Source organism: Schistocerca americana, chromosome 1 (assembly GCF_021461395.2).
Source record: "Schistocerca americana isolate TAMUIC-IGC-003095 chromosome 1, iqSchAmer2.1, whole genome shotgun sequence".
NCBI lineage: Eukaryota > Metazoa > Arthropoda > Insecta > Orthoptera > Acrididae > Schistocerca > Schistocerca americana.
Genome location: NC_060119.1, coordinates 290,772,303 through 290,790,374, shown reverse-complemented (window position 1 = coordinate 290,790,374; position 18,072 = coordinate 290,772,303). Strand labels below are relative to the sequence as shown.

At 45.1% G+C, this 18,072-nt stretch overlaps 1 protein-coding gene across 2 annotated transcripts in view; it reads left to right on the top strand.

Moving 5' to 3' along the window:
* Positions 1 to 9,936: 9,936 nt before the first annotated feature.
* Positions 9,937 to 18,072, top strand: part of LOC124594988 (carboxypeptidase M) — a 298,860-nt gene continuing 290,724 nt past the window's right edge. For both annotated transcript variants that reach the window (XM_047133530.1, XM_047133539.1), the window contains exon 1: positions 9,937 to 10,051. The gene's annotated coding sequence lies outside the window, so the exon portion shown is untranslated. The remainder of the gene's footprint in view (positions 10,052 to 18,072) is intronic.

The window sequence follows — 18,072 nt, the reverse complement described above, 5'->3', positions numbered from 1 at the left end:
AGGATGTGGTTGAAATCTTTTCGCCCGTAATGTCTGACGTGTTCGCTTCCTGGTGGGCACAAGTAAACAGCCCAGGTATAGGGAACAAACAAAAGTTTCTTGAACACAGTTCCCACAAAATATTTTTCATAGTGAAACAAAAGAAAGGGTGGTTCTTCAATAAGTAAAACAAAACAAATTATGGTTCGTAACGGAGGCACTTAGGCTTCCAGAATCACAAAGTAAATAAGTTCCGCGACATTTGAAAGAGTTATACAGTATTCAGTGAACACAACCCTAAATTATTAAGAGCTTTACGTCAGAAACGGTGAATTAAGTTTCTGTATCACACACTCTTGAATGTAAGAGCTTTACGTCAGAAACGGTGAATTAAGTTTCTGTATCACACACTCTTTAATGATCAGAGAGTTGAAGTCCTAATAACTTCAAGTTAAAACGGGGAAATAAGGTCTCCCTTTAGGTTTAAGGCCACAGTCAAAATCCAACTTTCAGTCAATAAGAGTAAACACTCAACAACCTTTGTGGTGTACTTCGCTGAAGAAGTATTGAGAGCCAACAGTACTGAAATGTCTAAGTTCGAGAAGAATAGGAACTTCCAGTCTGAACTATCTTGTTGGCTAGAAGAACAACAGTCTAACTGCTGATCACTTAAGGGTCCCAGCTGAGGAGACGGCGATAGCCCAGCCCTTGGTGCGGAGTAGTGGAGCTCTTATGGGTGCTGGCTGCAACAGAATCGCTCCCCAGAGCTCGTGTCCTGACCTAAATAGCCGCCTCGTTGATAGATATGTACAAGCTATTTTCAGCACGTACATGTTGGATGCATGAAGAGGTGCTGTTTGTCAGCTCCCAGTACCATCGCGGTATACGCTGCCTGAAGACGTGACTGGAGTGCTGTTGCCGACCTCTGCGTGGTCTGCCCACAGAAAAAAATGGGTCTGAGCACTATGGGACTTAACTTCTGAGGTCATCAGTCGCCTAGAACTTAGAACTAGTTAAACGTAACTAACCTAAGGACATCACATACATCCACGCCCGAGGCAGGATTCGAACCTGCGACCGTAGCGGTCTGCCCACAGAGTTCCGGGATTGTGGAGTTCCATGTCATCTGCGCTGTAGGGGCTGAATTCGCTGCAAATAGCATGACGAATAAGTTGTGCGTTGTGCCAACGGTGCGTGATGTCTAGGGTGCCACGACAATATCAACCATGGGAAAAACGTTAAGTCAACGAGGGAAGTGGTCAATGGCAGTTAGGCAGTAAGTGTGCCCTTCAGAGGGTTGTAAAAGTCTGACTGTGTCTAAGTGTACGTAGCCGAATCGTTGGTATGATGGGATAAATTTACCGTACGTTGCCCTATGACGAATGATCTTATTTCGTTGATGGCCTACATACTGGTAGGCAAATTACTTACAGTCTTTGTCTATATTTGGCCACACAAAATCTCGCTTAACCAGGCTTGTCATAGCACAGACCCTAGGATGAGACAAATCATGCAACGACGCGATTTCCTGATGTCGGAAATTGGCTGTCACGAACAGGTGTGGCTTCTAGCAGTTCTTGAGGTGGACTATGCGAGTCATGAATTGCATTGTAAAGTCCATTTGAAGTTGCTTGTCTACACCCTAACTTGATGGTGGCCTAATATAAAGGACGAAACCGGTCGTTTGAACTTAAGTTCCAAACTAATATTACTTAGTAAAATGACAAACAGTCTGCTCTAAAGATAGGGTACACCGTATTCGCCACGATGAATTGCCACTAAAACTTGTGACGGAGGCTTAAGTTTAGTGACAATGGCATACGACCATACGTCTGGGTTGTAGAACCGTTGGGGTCAGAGAGGCGACAGTCATCACTGTTGCAATAATGCAGACGGGAAGATGGGTACTTTGATACGTCGGCTCCTGCGTCCAATAGGAATTGCCTTATTGTGTATTTATACGCGACATACAGTCGACGGCTACCGTTCGGAGACCCAGTCGCCGTCATTACTGCCTCCCGGGTATGTTCCCTGTATCACACGGGGGACTTTATTTCCGCTCATCAAAGGCAAACCGCCTGTGATACGAACAAACATTTGCTGCCGAAAGCGATCGGTTGCGTTTTCTCAGTGAGCGGTGGCGCTGTGAGCGGCGACTGGAACGCTGTGTTTGCAGAGCAGCGACTTGGAGTAAGTTCAGCGGTTTGTGTTTGCAATGATGCGAGGGTATTGTCTGACTGTGGGCAAATAGCTGCTGCACTTGTGGACGGTTACATATCTGCGATATGGTCTGCAGTTTGTGCTAGTGCGTCAAGACCGCCGGCGCATGCTGTTAGTACCTTCCGCGCATTTGGTGGTAGGCGCGGCACCCACATGTTGCGTAGAATGTCTTTGTTGAAGGCGTTATTTGCGAGAGCCTGCAGGCGGCGCGGTAACTGCGAAGAGGGGTGGTCACCTAACTCCTCAGTACGAAATAACTTTTCTAGACGCTTTCCTTCTGGCTCTGTCAGGCGTGTGATTAAGACCTTTGTAAAGGTTGAGTACCGATCGGCGCTGTACTTCCGTAGCTTTTTCTTCATTAAACGCTGCGGCAACGTAACTGTACTTAGTTTCATTGGCAGTTAGGTAAGCTAGCACAAACTGGCTCTCAAATTGTGTGAATACAAGATTACTGTCAAAATGGTGGTGGTTTGACCGTGACATGGTTAATTAGTGCATTTGTAGGCACGTGAACTTCAAATGGTTCAAATGGCTCTGACCACTATGGACTTAACTGCTGAGGTCATCAGTCCCCTAGAACTTAGAACTACTTAAACCTAACTAACCTAAGGACATCACACACATACATGCCCGAGGCAGGATTCGAACCTGCGACCGCAGCGGTCGCGCGGTTCCAGACTGTAGCGCCTAGAACCGCTCGGCCACCCCGGCCGGCCGCACGTGAACTGCCGGTGGCGGGTCGTGAGTTGCAGAAATACAGTTCAGTGTGTGGAAAGTGCGCGACGTAGTTGGAGCGGTTGTTTCGTGGTCGAACCGGCTCAACTGCAGTTACGGCTCAAATTACACAGCTACTCAAGGAAATAGGAAGCTGGGTATCTTTTTTGATGTACAAACTTGTGGTTGTGCATAGTTTTAATTTTGACTAGAGAACCAATTTCATTATTACAACATTGCAGAATCAAAGAAAAATGGCAATATAAAAATTTATTCCGGACCTTTGTCCTCTTAAAGAAATTACAACTGGCTTAAACGTCTGCCCCTTTCCCATTTTTTCCTTTTTTTTACTGGTACGACACACACATTTATTTTTCACAGGCTGAATTACATTAAACACAATTAAGAATTTAATTAAACAATTAATTTGAATGAAGCCAAATTTAAACAGCCATAAAAATCACTAAAACTTCATGGGCACAAGAGAAAAATAAAAATTTAATAAAACTGAACCGGCAACATAATAGTACACAGTCCAAAAATTCTCATACTAAATCACAAAGTAGCCAAAGAAGGAGAACACGGAGTTGAAAAACCTCACCAAACAGAAATGATAGCAAGGGTTACAGCGTTTCCCAACAATAAGCAAATTATTAAAATTTACATTAAATAAGAATGACGGTTGTTATCTCAACCACTAGTATAATGTTTGTAACTTCCAGAAGCAATAAGGTTATAAATCGAATTACTCAGAATCATTCTAAAATTGCAACTTAACTTTAAACAGCAGAATTCAAGGCCATAACGGCACTCGCAATAAATAACACTGCGGAAGACAGACAGCGCCAGCTTTCGCTGCCCAAAACTTGTGTACAAGATCGCATAAACTGGCGGAGGTGTAATCCGACTGGGCCCAACATAGGTAGCCCTGACAGGGATTTGTAAACAGCACCGACCCCGGAGCACAAGTAGTCTTAACAAAATTCCCTGCAGCACAAATAAATTCCAATAAGTGCAAGCTCCAGTCACAGCCAATATTATAATCAATAATAATTGCGCTCCCAAGAGATAATGCAAATTCTTAAGGAGCGATCCTGGAAAAAATGGTTCAAACTGCTCTGAGCACTATGGGACTTGACTTCTGAGGTCATCAGTCCCCTAGAACTTAGAACCACTTAAACCTAACTAACCTAAGGACATCACACACATCCATGCCCGAGGCAGGATTTAAGCCTACGACCGTAGCGGTCGCGCGGTTCCAGACTGTAGCGCCTAGAACCATTCAGCCACAGCGGCCGGCGATCCTGGAAGATTAAGTCTTCTAAGAAGTTTGCAAAAATTTAAGACACCATTTACAGTAGGCTTAAGGAAATTCCCGCATTAAATAATTATACCAAATGCTGCTGGACCAAGTGATTAAACCAACCCCGAACCAATTGTATAGAATTCTACGGCTGCTGGACACGTACACAGTCCCGGCCAAGCTCAGACCGGACAGTGTGTCCTAAAATAGACTAAAATTTCCGCATAAATCACTTAAAATAACATACACTGTACATGTCCTGAAGCAGAATAAGCAGTACATAAGCCTCAGTGGATAAGCTACTGTGGATCCAAGTTCAGAACCATCCTTAACTGATCTCCGGCAGATACAACATGCCACCACAAGTCTCACACATGTTCACCGGTTAACATCAGAATAAGGATCATACGTAACTTCATGCTTCCAGTTACGCGATGACAAGATGTCCAGCATGAGACGACGGACCCGCCAACGTTTCGCACGCAAAGGTCCCGACAAATCTACACCGTACACCCGGCGCGCGGACCGGCGAGGACGGCGAGGCCCAGGCACAGCGGATGGAGACGAGGGTTTCCTTTCAAAACAACGTTTCCTTGTCGAACGCCGACCGGACAGAGACCCCGGCCACACGCCAAGCCGGAAAACCAAAGGCGGAACAGTCAGAGATACAAGGCCAGACGAGTGTCGATATCAGAGACGCAAGTGGAACATAACTAGCGCCCGTGATGACTGGGTGTTGTGTGATGTCCTTAGGTTAGTTAGGTTTAAGTAGTTCTAAGTTCTAGGGGACTGAGGACCATAGATGTTAAGTCTCATAGTGCTCAGAGCCACTTGTACCGTAACTAGCGCCAGTCGCCACTGCTCAAAAATACTAAATATAGACAGCCTGCAGACATGTATTTACAAATTACACTACTGGCCATTAAAATTGCTACACCAAGAAGAAATGCAGATGATAAACGGGTATTCATTGCACAAATATATTATGCTAGAACTGACATCTGATTACATTTTCACGCAATTTGGGTGCATCGATCGTGAGAAATCACTATCCAGAACAACCACCTCTGGCCGTAATAACGGCCTTGATACGCCTGGGCATTGAGTCAAACAGAGCTTGTATGGCGTGTACAGGTACAGCTGCCCATGCAGCTTCAATACGATACCACAGTTCATCACGAATAGTGACTGGTGTATTGTAACGAGCCAGTTCCTCGGCCACCACTGACCAGACGTTTTCAATTGGTGAGACATCTGGAGAGTGTGCTGGCCAGGGAAGCAGTCGAACATTTTCTGTATCCAGAAATGCCCGTACAGTACCTGCAACATGCGGTCGTGCATTATCCTGCTGAAATGTAGAGTTTCGCAGGGATTGAATGAAGGGCAGAGCCAAGGGGTCGTAATACATCTGAAATGTAACGTCCACTGTTAAAAGTGCCGTCAATCCGAACAAGAGGTGACCGAGACGTATAACCAATGGCACCCCATACCATCACGCCGGGTGATACGTCAGTATGGCGACGACGAATACATGCTTCCAATGTGCGTTCACCGCTATGTCGAAAAACAGGGATGCGACAATCATGATGCTGTAAACAGAACCTGGATTCATCCGAAAAAATGACGTTTTGCCATTCGTGCACCCAGGTTCGTCGTTGAGTACACCATCGCAGGCGCTCTTGTCTGTGATGCAGCGTCAACGGTAACCGCAGCCATGGTCTCCGAGCTGATAGTCCATGCTGCTACAAACGTCGTTGAACTGTTCCTGCAGATGGTTGTTGTCTTGCAAACGTCCCCATCTGTTGACTCAGGGATCGAGACGTGGCTGCACGATCCGTTACAGCCATGCGGATAAGATGCCTGTCATCTCGACTGCTAGTGATACGAGGCCGTTGGGATCCAGCACGGCGTTCTGTATTACCCTCTTGAACCCACCGATTCCATATTCTGCTAACAGTCATTGAATCTCGACCAACGCGAGCAGCAGTGTCGCGATACGATAAACCGCAGTCGCGATAGGCTACAATCCGACCTTTATCAGAGTTGGAAACGTGATGGTACTCATTTCTCCTCCTTACACACCGGGCGAGCTGGCGCAGTGGTTAGGCACTGGACTCGCATTCGGAAGGACGACGGTTCAATCCCGCTTCCGGCCATCCTGATTTAGGTTTTCCGGGATTTCCCTAAATCACTCCAGGCAAATGCCGGGATGGTTTCTCTGAAAGGGAACGGCCGACTTCCTTCCCCATCCTTCCCTAATCCGATGAGACCGATGACCACGCTGTCTGGTCTTCCCTAAACCAACCAACCAACCTCCTTACACGCAGCATCACAACAACGTTTCACCAGGCAACGCCGGTCAACTGCTGTTTGTGTGTGAGAAGTCGGTTGGAAACTTTCCTCATGACAGCACGTTGTAAGTGTCGCCACCGGTGTCAACCTTGTGTAAATGCTCTGAAAAGCTAATCATTTGCATATCACAGCATCTCCTTCCTGTTGGTTAAATTTCGCGTCTGTAGCACGTCATCTTCGTGGTGTAGTAATTTTAATGGCCAATAGTGTATATTGCTTCCACTGTCTCTGCGTCACACTGAAAGCATTATCGATTCGTTGTAGGCTACCTTGTTTAATGTATGCAACGATTCCAATGACTACGTCGTTGCCGCGGTAGTAACACCGGTTCCCATCACACCACGAAAGTAAGCTCTGTCGGGCCCGTCTGGAACATGGATGGGTCACCGTCTGGGTCAGCCGAGCGGTGACGGCAAGCGCAGTGCACTCGGCCTGTGTGAGGCCAATTGAGGAGCTGCTGGTCAGTAGTGGCTCCGTCACAACTGACAATGGCTGGGAGAGCGGTGTGCTGACCACGTGCTCCTCCATACCCGCACCAGCGGTGGCTATCGGCTGAGGATAACACGGCGGTCGGTTGGTACTACTGAACCTTACGAGTGCTGTTGGGCGCTTATAATCTCGCTATTGAGCACCCGTAAGCCCCAAACACACACACACACACACACACACACACACACACACACACACGCACACGGCACACGAATACGCACAAGGCCTATTGGGAGGAAGAATAGTTTCAACAAATTATGGAAAAATAATTCAAAAACCAAAACACCTGCAATTACAACGCAAAATTTGTGCCACGACTTGGATGTAACCTGAATTTTTTACTCTTCGCGCGCAACCGCTTTGTGATTAGGCTCTCCACTCGATTCAAATTCTGAATGTCATTACATTTTTCCTCCACATATTGTACACTTGCAACGCTGAATTCTTGCTCAGCTGACACTGGGGGAGGAATTGATGACAAATTTTTTGTCTTGTATGAGCAAATTACGACTTGTTTTAGTACGAATAGAACCTCATAACATCACTTTAACTGTTTAACACTCTGCTAACTAACGGACCGTCCGAACTTCCCCTCATCAATTTTAAAGCATATTGACAGAGTGTGTAGGACATGACTAGGGCTTCTACATATGTAAAAAGGAAGACCCAACTCTGTCCCGTTTCCGACAAAATCGAATTTAAAAATTTCGTGCGTGAGCATGAACTTTGTAAGGTCGCTAGTACTCAACTATTCCGCAGCCGAGTGAGTAAATCCTTAGTTTGACACGCGCCAGGTCTCTGGATCGGATCTCGCTGCCAGTACTTTTTTTCATTCCGACGGAATTGTAACAACAGATTTTTTATGACTGTACAAATTACCAATATTTAACTATTCATTTACTATCTTCCTAATATTTATTCTAAAAAAAAGGGAGAAAAGTTTTTTCCTTCATGAGATCGCAAATTAAAAAATGCATACACTAGGACCTTTAAGGAGATCAGTATAGTCAGTTTATTTATATTGTTGTACCTACATTTGTTGCAGGTGTAATATGTAACCCGTGGAGCACTGCACGAATCACGATGATGATCGTAGAAACATGGAATACGATAATTATTTACGATATATAGCACGTTTAGTGAAAGCCGAGTTATTGCAACTGCATGGTTTTTTCATTGTGTCTAGAATGTAGACCGGTTTTCCGCAAGAATTGAATAATTCCCCCTCGAAAATATATTAATAACATAGCATTTTTTCGACATTTTGATGATACCAATTATTTTGTAAATTTTATTGTGATTTTTGTGTTATTAGTTATGATTTAAAATTGAAGTAATTACTGAGTAAAACAAATTTTCTTATTTTTAAAATTTTCTCTCTCTCTCTATTCGTTTAGTCGGTTCCGACTCTTCGTGACCCCATGAACCAAATCACGCCACTTTTTCCTGTCTTGCACTTTCTCCCGTAGACCTTCCAGGTTGGAAAACATTGCTTCTGTGATGCCATCGATCCATCTCATCCTCTGACGTCCTCTTCTTCTAGTTCCTTCAATCTTCCCCAGCAGTAATGTTTTTTCCAGCGAGGCATGCCTTAGCATTGTGTGTCCAAAGTAGGTCAGCTTTTGTTTTAACATTAGACCTTCCAGGGAGAAATCTGGTTTAATTTGCTCCAATATTGATCTGTTGGTTCTCTTTGCAGTCCATGGAACTCTAAGAAGTTTCCTCCAACACCACAATTCGAAGGAGTCAATTCTTCGCCGTTCGGCCTTTCTAATGGTCCAGGTCTCACATCCATACATCACAACTGGAAAGACCATAGCCCTCACAATACGGATCTTTGTTGCTAGTGTTATATCTCTGAACCTTATAACCTTGTCAAGGTTTGACATCGCCTGTCTGCCGAGCAACAGGCGTCTCCGGATTTCATGGCTGCAGTCGCCGTCAGCAGAGATCTGGGAACCGAGATAACTGAATGTGGTCACTACTAATTTTAAAATTTTACTAAGTTCAAAAATAATCAAAGTGTTCCATCAACGGATCGGCATCCTCGAGGCGCTTCGTCAGAGGAAAAGCTTGGGAACGACTGTTTTTTTCCAAAAAAAACTTGGTTTACAATCATAAACTGTTTTCGGCCATCACGCAGTTTCACTGTGCCCCATGCATATCGAAGCTTATCACCGACTATTTGTGCAGGTAACTGACAGAGACCTGGCGGTTATGGCACTAAGCGCTTACGCCCTCAGTTGGCTGGGTTGCAGCCGGCCGATGTAGCCGAGCGGTTCTAAGCACTTCAGTCCGGAATCGCGCGATTGCTACGGTCACAGATTCGAATCCTGCCTCAGGCATGGATGTGTGTGATATCCTTAGGTTAGTTAGGTTTAAGTAGTTCTACGTTCTAGGGGACTGATCTCAGATGTTAAGTCCCTTAGTGCTCAGAGCCATTTGAACTATTTTTTCGGCTCGGTTGCAGACTCCTTGAAGACTAGCGACTGTATAAGTACGCCAAACATTTTCAGAAACTCGAGTTTGTCGAGAACAGTTGAGAGTTGCGTCTTTCTGTTTGCGTACTTTGAAATCCTGCCCTACAAATTATGTCAATATGCATGAAGTAAGTGAGGGGAAGCTCGTGCGGTCCCCTTGTAAGTGACGTGACGTTGTGCTGACGTTCTGCCACACACCTCTATTTGACGATGGCGTTCCGTTCCGTTGACGCCTACCGTAGATCGGACTATTCATCCCGATGAAGCTCGTGAGGCGTCGCGTGCCGTTGCTTACCGCAAAAGTGGGGCGTCGCGGCGAGCGGCGAGCTGCGGGCTGGTGGCTGGTGGAGGGGCGTCCAGCGCAGAGCGATCAGCTGGCCTCCGCCGCAGGTACGCGGCCGCTCACTCAGTTGTCCGCCGACCGCCGAGCAGTAGCGAGCCCGTCACATCCGCTGCTGGTATCGCCGACACAGTGGGGAACGGCCTGCGCGCTGGAGAAACGTAACAGTCTCAGGTACGCCATCGACCGTTGCGTCATCGCTCATTCTCCTGCACGGTATTTCCTGTGAATGATAAAATTTTCCGAATCGTTAGGCGGCGTCATATTCCTTTTCAAACTTCTCCAATGCTTAGCGTTTCGATCTCTCTGCTAGGATTCTCTTCAGGGTTCCGCTGGTGAACCGGAATAGCTGAACAGTTACATTTCCATGCCCTAGTTAACGTTGTCAGGAGCTCCGAGCGTTGCTGTTGGACGTGCTAGCTGCTTGGACTCCCACTTGACTGTCAAGTATTGTTGGTTAGGGCAGGATGTTTGTAACAGGGTTCGTCTACCGCCACCAGCTGAGGTGCCCGCGGCACCTTTTCGTGAAGCGGAGATCTCTAGGGTGTTGCGAATTTGACGGACGAGAGGACAGGAAACAACTGAATTAGCTACAGAGTCCTAAGCCTTCCTTCAACCACTGTATGCCCTGATATACGATTCTAAGGTGAAAATACTACGATATTGCAGTGCCTGCTTTTGTACGAAGTACGATGCAATGTTTCTACAGACATGCATGCCTCTCCGAAGAAATTTCATACAAAAGCAGGCACTGCAATATCGCTTTTTTCTTTTTTCGCCGATACCAGACTAGCGACTTACGATTAAATGTCTCCCCTATACTGGAGTTACAGTAAGTGTACGAGCACTGGTTAATGACACACGAGCGACGACATATGGAAGATCGGGACTGATCGAAATACCGGGTGATCAGAAAGTCAGTATAAATTTGAAAATAAATCACGGAATAATGTAGATAGAGAGGTACAAATTGACACACATGCTTGGAATGACATGGGGTTTTATTAGAACAAAAAAAAAAAAAATACAAAAGTTCAAAAAATGTCCGACAGATGGCGCTTCATCTGATCAGAATAGCAATAATTAGCATAACAAAAAATGTTCAAATGTATGTGAAATCTTATGGGATTTAACTGCTAAGGTCATCAGTCCCTAAGCTTACACACTACTTAACCTAAATTATCCTAAGGACAAACACACACACCCATGCCCAAGGGAGGACTCGAACCTCCTCCGGGACCAGCCGCACAGCAATTAGCATAACAAAGTAAGACAAAGCAAAGATGATGTTCATTACAGGAAATGCTCAATATGTCCACCATCATTCCCCACAATAGCTGTAGTCGAGGAATAATGTTGTGAACAGCACTGTAAAGCGTGTCCGGAGTTATGGTGAGGCATTGGCGTCGGATGTTGTCTTTCAGCATCCCTAGAGATGTCGGTCGTTCACGATACACTTGCGACTTCAGGTAACCCCAAAGCCAATAATCGCACGGACTGAGGTCTGGGGACCTGGGAGGCCAAGCATGACGAAAGTGGCGGCTAAGCACACGATCATCACCAAACGACGGCAGCAAGAGATCTTTTACGCGTCTAGCAATATGGGATTTTTTTTTGTTCTAATAAAACCCCATGTCATTCCAAGCATGTGTATCAATTTTTGCCTCTCTGTCTACATTATTCCGTGGGTTATTAAGTTTTAAAACTTATACCGACTTTTTGATCACCCGGTAGCTAAGGCGACTGCTCGCGACAAGCACGGAGCGGTGTGGCGCAGTAGTTAGCACACGGGACTCGCACTCGGCAGCACAACGGTTCAAACCCTCGTGCGGCCATCCTGATTTAGGTTTTCCGTGATTTTCCTAAATTGCTTCTGGCAAATGCCGTTATGGTTCCTTTCAAAGGGCACGGCCGATTTCCTTCCTCATCCTTCCCTACTCCGAACTTGTCCTCCGTCTCTAATGACCTCCCTGTCGACGGGACGATAAACACTAGTCTCCTCTTCCTAGTGACAAGCGGGAAATGCAGGTTCGAGTCCCGGCCCGGCACAAATTTTTACTGTCGTCATTAAATTCTACAGGTGGAAGATGTCCGTATTCCCAACTGCGAATACATTTACTGTATGAAATTTTATCTGCTACTTAGTCTGACACTTTCTAAACTAGTACAGCATTACTAATACAAGTACTATCTCAGTGTCTATACATTTTCACAGCCCATAACCTAAACGACAGTAAATCATGTCGATGCAGGGTCCTGAAGTACTGCAACCCGCTTTTCATGGTGTACACCATCAAATTTGAAAATTGTGAACGAGAAATCACAATCATATACCTACTAAATCTGTAAACAGCTACTTGAAACTTCTTTATTAAGGTTATTCCGGCGAAATCTAACAGTAGGTTCTCGTGACAATTCCTTTGTTTACAGTTCAATGGACAAGATTTCAGTACGACTAGGCTTAAGGAGCTCCGACGGGTGTAAAATGCATACCTGCCCAAAGATACTCCATTCGTATACTTTTCTTCGGTACATCAGGCGTCAAGATGAAGAATGTTCGCTAAAGCCAGAAATACAGCGCGAACGAACGAGTGAAAGAGTGATCACATCAATTTACTAGGCGCTGCAGGTGCTGATCGCCAATGAACGCACACAGCCTTTAAGCTGCTGCGTGGTTGTTGGCCAGTTTGCACTCCAATTACAGTAGAGAGTTACTAGGAGTGACAGTTCGTACACGCGTAGGTTCATCTTATACGTAGTTCAAGCATAAGGTGACTTGAAGTAAATGTTTAACTCTGTGTAGGGGCGAGGAGGTAACGCGCTTGTCAGTTCATCTCGCGCTTTCATGTGCTACCGTTGGAGGCTGATGTTGAGACTATGAGCATACATACAGGTCATTACATAATCGTATAACGGCACGCCCATGAATGAATCGTAACTCTATCTATAAGCTGTAAAATCAAGTTCTTATTTGGCGCAGAGAGATATACATATTCAACAAACCTGTCTTGCCTTCTGAAAATCCCCTGAAAGGCTTATATGGATTGTTCAAATACTGCTCTTATCACTGGCTTCAGATGTGGCTAGAGAGTTTTGCGTTGAAAGTTCTGGAATTACTGTTTTGATGGCAGTTACTGGAAATATATAATTTAGAACACGATCGTGATTCTTTATTATGTCTTCCTTAACTTGTCAGCTTGTCGCTGAAGTACAGTGTCATTTTTGTCATTAAGTAATTGCTAAACGTTCCTAGCTGTTCCTATTTTTTTTTGAAAATGTTACCGTCTATGTAATATACAGCGCTGAAAAATATTTCTTTCATCTATGTTTTACTCAGTTTCTTTGTATGAAAGGGGGAGAGGTATATCACGGTAAATTGGATTTAGGTCACAGGGCCAGACTACATGAACGGCGCGGAATTCCGTTCCCTTTATATTCACTTGTACTATACTGTTCGTTAGGCTACAACAAATGTTTCTTTGCATTTAGTAAAATAACTTACTGCAATCTAAGCTTTTCCATAGGTGTCGAAGCAGCAATATCTCTTTGGTAGATCAAACCACTGCATTAAATCCGTACTTTCTGTAGAGCACGTATGAACTGCTTTTAAATAGAAGCACTAACAACTGCCTTCTGACGTTAATGTGTACGGTGTTGGGTGCTATATCCCCCCCAGAATTATCAATTTCTCTTCCAAATTACAGGCGTGGTGCATTGAATCTGCAACATGAATCACACCGGTTAGAAGACACACCAATAGAGTGTGGATGACACTATACAGACAGTTCCAAGGAAAGCACGATAAATACATTGTCAGATGAGACTGCAGCCCTAAATTGTCCAAAACTTCTGCTAGTTGACAAGATCTAGAACAGAGAAGGAAGTCTTCTTTCACGCATTAAGTAAACTTTATTCAGAAAGCACCAACAGGACACTTAGGAGGAGAACTCTTGCTACAGTAACTGATGCTGCAGGAACTTGCTAACATATTTCCATGCTGGCCCCATGCCCTCAGAAATGGACTCAGGTGATAAAAGATTCACGATTCCATCATTGTTGAGAACAATAGTGTGTGCTAATTGCTGTCTGAACGCAGCATTGTCCTCCTACATGTGAAATACTAATCTAATCGACGAATACAGCACAACTGAAGCGGAATTTTCTAAAAGTCGAATCCAGCACAAAATTTTTGGAGGGCGTTGGAGAGCTACATTGTCCTGCTACATCGAAATCGACCGTCTTCTATAAATGGAAGTCAAGTGAAAACGAGAAGAACGGAAAAAAGTAAGTAAACTATTTATTATTTCAAAAGTAGGCGCCATTACTGTTAATACATTTATCTATTGTGAGACAAGAGAGTCAGCGGCTTCATGGAGAAAAATATCTGTTGCCTAGGAACCAAGGAGTGCACCTCTTCGTCCGAAACTAATCGACGGCCCTGAATGTCTTCCTTCACGGCTTCCAAAACTACGGAAATCGCAAGGGGTGAGATCGGGGCTGTATGGCCTCCGAAACTTCTGCAGCGCTCTCGAAACAATCTTGAGCGGCCTCATACGTTGCCAAGATTGCTTCGACTACGCTACGGAAGTTTCGCTGGGAAACCCTGACGTATCCTCCAGTCTCTATCTCTCCCAATAACTTATTTGTGGAGCCCTGAAGAAAGGCTTCGGACGAAGAGGAGCACGCCTGGTTACAATCATGGTTCCGTAGGCAACAGCGAACACCATTCTCCATGAAGCCATTGACTACCTTGTCTCACAGAGAAATAAATATGCTAACACTTACTGCGATTGCTTTTGAAATAATAATGGACTCCTCCCTATTCAATGGTGCACCGAGCCCTTCTGTGATTTGTGTTATCTGCTAAAATAAGCGATAATTTTGAAAAGTTAGAGGAGCAACTTTATCCTCACTACACCACTGCTCTGAGCCACATTAGTTTCCTTGATGGCTCCAATGTTCTGTTACCGTTAGGTAGGATGAAAACTGTTAACGTGATATTCGATCAGCGTTACGTCAAATTGCACTGGAGAATGGGTCTGCCTATTTAGAACGTGTTTTATGTGCTGTCAATAATTTAAAGACAGCGTTCAGTACATTTTGCCGGTCGGAATAGGGCGAGGAGTCGTTGCAGTGAGTTTCAGCAGCTGAGGGAGGGTTCCGTGGCGACCGTTAGCTTCCGATTTTTCTGGGTCTTTCTCCGGTGAGTAAGCAGTCGCGGGAGAAAAGCGGCGAGCTGAGGCCTAAGTGTGTCGCCGCTCGGCTGCAGCCTTTCTAGACGGGTCGGACGGGCCGCCGCCCGCGCGGGCCCGGGTGTGTCCACGGGGCAACTGCACCGCCGCCGCCAGCGCTAGCCTGTACTCACCAATTCAGTACCTACGCCAGACAATGTTACTGGCTCACCTCTTTCCAGCCGGCCGAAGTGGCCGCGCGGTTCTGGCGCTGCAGTCTGGAACCGTGAGACCGCTACGGTCGCAGGTTCGAATCCTGCCTCGGGCATGGATGTGTGTAATGTCCTTAGGTTAGTTAGGTTTAACTAGTTCTAAGTTCTAGGGGACTAATGACCTCAGCAGTTGAGTCCCATAGTGCTCAGAGCCATTTGAACCATTTGAGCCATCACCTCTTTCCGTGGCTGCTCTAAGGCTGCTCGCTTAACAGGTCCTTCAAGTTAGCAGTCTAGTTTGACGCTGTTCCCCATGTCTTACTACTTTATATCACAGCAACCATGCAGGGTGGTCGGAAATTCCCATTACAGACTTCTAGGACATGTAGAGGGGAGCGAGTACATCGTATTTTCAATAGGAACCCATGTCCGGAAAGGTCATCCAACGAGACTACAGAGCGTCAAAGCTATAGACGCGGGCGTCTATAAATGTACGTATACACGGGGTGATTCCGTGATGATGTTACAGACTTTCTAGGATGATGGAGAACGATAAATGTATTAATTTGAAGTAAGGATCCCTGTACCGGAAACGAACGAGTCGAAAGCTATAACCGAAAACCGTTCTGATACCTCTGACAGTTGAATCCATGTACCAGTTCTTGTGTTGCGAAGAGTGTAGAGCTGGTAACTTCAGTGGTGGTAGTGTGGACAAAAACGAGAAAAAATGTCCAATACACTTGGGCTCTAAGGTGTATACCTTAACAGCTATGAACACTTGCTCAGTAGAGGAGATGAGTTTCACATTAGCAAAGATAAATGAATGGTCATAGCTCCTCAGGTATGCAATTTAGAGCCCACGTTTATTGGACATTTTTTCTCGTTTTTGTCCACACTACCACACTGAAAGTTACCAAACCTACACGCTTCGAAACACAAGAACTGGTACATGTATTCAACTATCAGAGGTATCAGAACGGTTTTCGTTTATAATTTTCGACTCGTTCGTTTCCGGTGAAGGGGTCCTTACTTCAAATTAATACATTTGTCGTTCTCCATCATCCTAGAAAGTCTGTAACATCATCACGGAGTCACCCCGTGTATACGTACATTTGCAGACGCCCGCACCTATAACTTTGACGCTCTGTAGTCTCGTTGGATGACGTTTCCGGACATGGGTTCCTATTTAAAATACGATGTACTCACTCCCCTCTACAAGTCCTGGAAGTCTGTAACGGGAATTTCCGACCACCCTGTATATACCTGAACTACTTCATCGACTCAAAACATTCGAACCTATAATGGGACACATTTGCAATTTTGGGGAGTGATAACACGTGATTTTGAGATTACATACATAGGTACAAAGCCCTCACAGCAAGTCTTGGAAGTGTCCTCCACCGACATCGATGCACAACTGTACTCGATCATCATATTCCGAAACGATGTGAAGTGTATCTTCGCCAATTTTGCTTGTTTCGTGTTTAATGGCCTCGCGGACTTCTGCAGCTGTCCGTGTTCTATTCTCGTGCAATCGGCTTTTAAGATACTCCCGCAAGAAAAAACCCGGAGGTGTTAGGTCAGGCGATCGGGGGAGCCTTATTTTTTTTGCGATTATTAGGTCACCAAACAAATTGGTTAAAAGTTTCAGGGAAGCGTTAGACGTGTTACATATTGCTCCAATTTGCTGGAAATAACCTGTAAGTTCCACGTGCATCCAGCTGCTCCACAACTTATTTGAGGATGCCCGTATAAACCACAGTGTCTACGGTCATATCACAGAAAATTGGGCCGACAACCACAGAAGCTCACACCGCGCACCACACTTATGTCTTTCAATAATGCAGTGGTGTTTCGGGGATGATATGGGGGCATACACAAGCACAGTATCTGCTGTTTTGTGTGTTAATGTAAACTGAAAGATGGAACGACGCCTCATGCGTATACCAAGCTATGGAGACCAAGTCTGGACGTTGAATAAGAAACCCGTGTAAGCATCGATGGTAAAGCACTTTTTTCTCATAATTTGGTTCTTGCACTGCTAGAATCATGTGCACTCTGGTCGCAATGCAGATTTCTTCGCCGCTCTCTGACAAGGACCATATGAAATGCATGTATCCTGGCTCAATTGACCCAACGATTTTCTTGGAGAGTTCTCCAAGTGTTTTCTAACATTATCAGTAATCTCTGCACTCATTGATGGTCTGTGTTTCCCACCGTCACTGTTTAGAACACCAGTTGTCTCCTGTTTCCTTACAGTCGACAAAAGTGATTCCTTTGCTAGAAATCGCGAGCATTGAATTCTCTTCGGAATGCCCGTTGTGTTTTAACCAAGGAGCCTGTCTTCCGATATCTTTTCACAATAACAACACGCTCTCTAAGATGTTCTGCATGTTTCAGCCCAGATAAAGACTGCCAATGAATCACTTATTTGTTCGTTATTGTGACCCATCCGGAACTGCGCACTCATAGACTTCCAAAACCGCAACGTACAAGGCTACCTTACTAACACGAGCCGAGTAAGCGCGTTATTATATCGGACAAAGGACCTCATGAGCAGAAACAGCAATCAGCTTGCCGACATCTGGCGGTACTTTAATTCTCCCAGAGCTACTGAGATCATTATAACTACTTTCCCGTTTCTACTAGCTTTTGGAGGGAAATTATGAGCCACTGAAATAGTTCAGATTTACAGTATATGGATTGCCTCCTGCCTTCTTAGTGTAAGAATCTTCCATGAAGTTGTCTCTTCCCCCCACTCTTAATTTCGTACGTTCGATACTCATTGAAGTTTCACGTGGAATAAACATTC